The sequence below is a fragment of the Panthera onca genome, chromosome D4 (assembly GCF_046562875.1).
Source record: "Panthera onca isolate mPanOnc1 chromosome D4, mPanOnc1 haplotype 2, whole genome shotgun sequence".
Lineage (NCBI taxonomy): Eukaryota > Metazoa > Chordata > Mammalia > Carnivora > Felidae > Panthera > Panthera onca.
In genome coordinates this window covers 6753249-6758713 of record NC_138351.1, presented here as the reverse complement: position 1 = coordinate 6758713, position 5465 = coordinate 6753249, and the positions used below count along the sequence as shown (strand labels likewise).

At 36.4% G+C, this 5465-nt stretch overlaps 1 non-coding gene across 1 annotated transcript; it reads right to left on the bottom strand.

The window, feature by feature from the left end:
• Positions 1-648: 648 nt before the first annotated feature.
• Positions 649-755, bottom strand: LOC132663998 (U6 spliceosomal RNA). The gene has a single exon (XR_009603371.1). It is a non-coding gene; the product is annotated as a U6 spliceosomal RNA (small nuclear RNA).
• Between the last annotated feature and the right edge of the window lie 4710 nt (positions 756-5465).

Here is a 5465-nt window from a genome sequence, read left to right as displayed (position 1 = left end):
GCTTCCAAATGTTGGCAACTATGAGTAAACCTCCTGTAAGTGTCTGTTTACAGGTTTTTGTGTGGAGGAGCTATTTTCTTTTTAATTTTTTTTAACGTTTATTTATTTTTGAGACAGAGCATGAACGGGGGAGGGTCAGAGAGAGGGAGACACAGAATCTGAAACAGGCTCTGGGCTCTGAGCTGTCAGTACAGAGCCCGACGCGGGGCTCGAACTCACGGACCGCGAGATCATGACCTGAGCCGAAGTCGGCCGCTTAACCGACTGAGCCACCCAGGCGCCCCAGTGGAGGAGCTATTTTCAACTCTAGGTAAAGAGCAAGGAGCACAATTTATCAGATGGTAGGAGTATGTTTAGTTTTCTAATAAAATCGCAAACTGTCTTCCAAAGTGGTTGTACCATTTTTCATTCCCACCAGCAGTGAGTGGGGATTACCGTTACTCCACATCCTTCCCAGCATTTGGTGTTGTCAGCGTTTGGGATTCTGACCATTCTAATAGGTGTGTAGGGGTTTCTCACTGTTGCTTTAAATTTCCCTGATAATATATGATGCAAAGCAGCTTTCCATGTACTTATTTGCCATCTGTATTATCTTTTTGCTGAGGTGTCTGTGAAGATTTTTTGCCATTTTGTTTTTTGTTTGTTTATTTATTTATGGAACGCTTCATGAATGCGTGTGTCATCCTCGCACAGGGGCCATGCTAATCTTCTCTGTGTCGTTCCAATTTTAGTATATGTGCTGCCGAAGTGAGCACAATTTTTTGCCATTTTCAATTTTATTTTATTTTGAGAGAGAGAGAGAGAGAGAGAGAGAGAGAGAGAGAGAGAGAATCCCAAGCAGACTCTGTGCTGTCAGCATGAAGTCTAATATAGGGCTCTATCTCACAAACTGTGAGATCATGACCTGAACTGAAATTGAGTCAGACACTTAACCAACTGAGATACCCAGGTGCCCCAAGATTTTTTGCCATTTTAAATTGAGTTTTCTTATTGAGTTTTAAGAGTTCTTTATATATTTTATACAACAGTCCTTTAACAGATAAGTCTCTTGCAAATATTTTCTCCCAGTCTGTGATTTGTCTCCTCATTCCCTTTGCATTGTTTTAGCAGAACAAAAAGTTTTAATGAAGTCCAGAAAATTAATTCTTTTGTGAACTGTGCCTTTGTTGTTTTATTTAAAAGGTCATTGCCAAACCCAATGTCATAGAAGTTTCTCCTATTTTTTTAGAAGATTTATAGATTTGCATTTTATATTTAGATTTGTGACCTATTTTGAGTTAATTTGTGTGAAAGGTGTAAGGTCTAGATTAATTTCTTGCATGTAGATGTTTAGTTCTAGCATTGGTGGAGAAACTGTCTTCTCCATTGTGCTGCCTTTGCTCCTATGTCAAGTATCACTTGACTGTATTTTTGTGGGTTCTCTATACTGTTCCACTGATCTATTTGTCTATTCTTTCTCCAATACAACACTGATTATTATACCTTTATATTTAATTCTTGAAGTTGGGTACTATCAGTTGTCTGACTTTGTTCTTCTGTCTCAATATTGTATTGGTTATCCAGGGTCTTTTGCTTCTCTAAGTAAACTTTTGAATCAGTTAGTTGATATCCACAAAAAAGATTCTGGAATTTTTATTAGAATTGCATTCACTCTATAGATCAAGTTGGGGAACAGTGAAATCTTGACCATATTGGGTGCTCCTTTCCACGAACATGAAGTGTTTCATTTATTTAGTTGTTTTTTTTTTAGTATCTTTAACCAGAGTTTTGTAGTTTTCCTCATACAGTCTTGTACATATCTTGTTAGATTTATACCTAAGCATTTTATTTTTTGTGTGCTAATGTAAACGGTATAGTGTTTAATTTCAAATTCTACTAGCTCATTAATGGCTTAGAAGAAAGGGACTGACTTTGTATATTAACCTTGTATCCTGCAACCTTGCTATAATTAGTCCAGTTTTATTATTCTTTAAAAAATGTTTAATCTTTATTTATTTTTGAGAGAGAGAGAGAGAGACAGAGTGTGAATGGGAGAGGGGCAAGAAGAGAGGGAGACACAGAATCTGAAGCAGGCTCCAGGCTCTGAGCTGTCAGCACAGAGCCTGATGTGGGGCTCAAACTCACAAACTGTGAAATCATGACCTGAGCCAAAGTCGGACACCCAACCAACTGAACCACCCAGGTGCTCCATAGTCGAGTTTAATTTTAGATTTTCTATATACACAATCATATCATTTTTGAAAAAAAGACCATCTTATTTCTTCTTTCCTTATATGGATACACTTTATTTCTTTTCTTAATCTATTAGCTAGTACTTCCAGTATGGTGTTGAAAAGCAGTAGTGAAAGAGAACATACTTGCACTATTCCTAATCTTAGTGGGAAAAGTCTGAGTTTCTCACCACTAAGAATGTTAGCTGTTGGTTTTTGTAGATACTCTTGTATCAAGTTTAGGAGCTTCCCCTCAGGTTTACTTAGAGTTTCTGTATTTTGTCAAATGCTTTTCTACAAATATTGATATAGTCATATGATTCTTCTTATTTGGCCTGTTAATGTGAGGGGGTACATTAACTGATCTACAAATGCTGAGTCAGACTTGCACACCTAGAAAAATCCCATTTGGTGGTCGTATACTATTTTTTTTATATGTGGTTGCTCAATTTGGCTTGCTAATATTTTAAGGTTTTTCCTCTATGTTCGTGAAAGATTTTATCTGTAGTTTTCTTTTCTTGTAATGTCTTTGTTTTTGGTATTAGAAGTATGCTGGCGGGGTGCTTGGGCGGCTCAGTCGGTTAAACATCTGACTCTTGGCTTCAGCTCAGGTCGTGATCTCATGGTTTGTGAGTTCAAGTCCCACATTGGGCTCTGCACTGACAGTGCAAAGTCTGCTTGGGATTCTCAATATCTCTCTCTCTCTCTCTCTCTGCCCCTCCCCTGCTTGCTCTCTCTCTCTCTCAAAATAAACAAAAATAAATGAAAAAAAAAAGTATGCTAGCCCTATGAAATGAGTTAGAAAGTATTCCCTCTGCTTTAATCTTCTGAAAGGGATCGTAGAGAATTAGAATTACTTCTTAAGCTGTGTGTGAAGTCATTGGGGCCTGGTACTTTTTGTTTTAGAAGATTATTAATTGATTCAATTTCTGTAGTAACTATAGGTCTATTTACATGGTCTATTTCTTCTTGTGCAAGTTTTGACAGACTATGTCTTTTAAAGAATTGGTCTATTTAATCCAGGCTATCATGTTTGTGGGCACACTATGCCTTGATTATCCTTGCAATGCACATGGGATTTGAAGTGATGTGCACTCTTTAATTTCTAGTTAATTACTAACGTATTAGTAACTTGTGTGTTCTCTTTTTCTTCTTACTTAGCTTGGCTAAAGGTTTATCAATTTTACTCATCTTTCCAAAAACAAGCTTTTTAGTGTCATTTATTTTCTTTTTTCATTTCCTGTTTTCTATTTTATTATTTATGCTCTAATTTTTATTATTTATTTTCTTCTGTTTACTTTGAATTTAATGTTCTCTTTCTAGTTTAAGGTAAAAGTTTAAATGACTGATATTAGATCTGTCTCAATATATGCATTCACTGCTATAAATTTTCCTCTAAACACTGCTTTCACTGCATCCCACAAGTTTTGATTAGTTGTGCTTTCATTTTCATTTAGTTGAAAATAATTCTAAAATCTTTCTCAAGATTTCTTTTTTGTCTCATGTCTCATTAGAGGTATACTTTAAATCTATAAGTGCTTTGGGAATTTCCAACCATTTTTCTTGTCATTGATTTCTAGTTTAATCCATGTGGCTTGAGAACAGATACTGCACAATTAATATTCTTTTATTTCCTATGGTGTGTTTTGTGGTTGAGTATAGGCTATTAAATAGTTCCATGTGAATTTGAGACAAATGTGTAATGTGATGCTGTTGGATGAATTAGTCTATTGATAGTGCTGTTGATTTTAACGAAAATTTCAGTGATTTTCTGTGCATTTCTGAGGCAAGTGCTCAAGTTCCCAACTCTAATAGTGGGCAGACTGATGTCTTTCTTCTGGCAGTTCTACACGTTTTCCCCTCCCATATTCTGACGTTCTGTATTTAGGTTCAGACACATTAAAAACTGTTACATCCTCTTGAACAATTGACCCTTTATATTATAATACAATGGCCCTCTTTATCCCTGACAAATTTCCTTGTTCAGATGTTTGTCCTGCAAACATGGAAAACCCAAAGACCCCACCAAAAAACTGCTAGAGCTGATCAATGAATTCAGCAAAGTCACAGGATACAAAATCAATGTACAGAAATTAGTTGCATTTCTATACACCAATAATGAAGCAACAGAAAGTCATATCAAGGAATCGATCCCATTTACAACTGCACCAAAAAACATAAAATACCTAGGAAGAAACCTAACCAAAGAGGTAAAAGATCTGTATGCTGAAAGCTAAAGAAAGCTTATGAAAGAAATTGAGGAAGACACAAAGAAATAGAAAACCATTCTATGCTCATGGATTGGAAGAACAAATATTGTTAAAATGTCGATACTACCCAAAGCCATCTACATATTCAATGCAATCCCTATCAAAACAATACCAACATTCTTCACAGAGCTAGAACAAACACTCCTAAAATTTGTATGGAACCACAAAAGACAATGAATAGCCAAAATAGTGTTGAAAAAGGAAACCAAAGCTGGAGGCATCACAATCCTGGACTTTATCCTGTATTACAAAGCTGTAATCATTGAGACAGAATGGTACTGGCACAAAAACAGACACCTAGATCAATGGAATAGAATACAGAACCCAAAAATGGGCCCTCAAATATATGGCCAACTAATCTTCAACAAAGAAGGAAAGAATATCCAATGGAATAAAGACAGTCTCTTTAGCAAATGGTGCTGGGAGAACTGGACAGCAGCATGCAGAAGAATGAACCCGGACCATTTTCTTACACCATATACAAAGTAAATTCAAAATGGATGAAAGAATTAAGTGTGAGACAGGAAACCATCAAACTCCTACAGGAGAAAACAGGCAGCAACCTCTTTGACCCAGGCCCCAGCAACTTCTTACTTGACACGTCTGCAAGGGCAGGGGAAATAAATGCAAAAATGAACTATTGGGATTTCATCAAGATAAAAATCTTCTGCACAGTGAAGGAAACAATCAGCAAAACTAAAAGGCAACCGACCGAATGGGAGAATATATCTGCAAATGACATATCAGATAAAGGATTAGTATCCAAAATCTATAAAGAATTTACCAAACTCAACACCCAAACGACCAATAATCTAGTAAAGAAATGGGCAGAAGACATGAATAGACACTTTCCAAAGAAGACATCCAGATGGCCAACAGACACATGAAAAGATGCTCAACATCACTCATCATCAGGGAAATACAAATCAAAACCACAATGAGATACTACCTCACACCTGTCAGAATGGCTAAAAGTAACAACTCA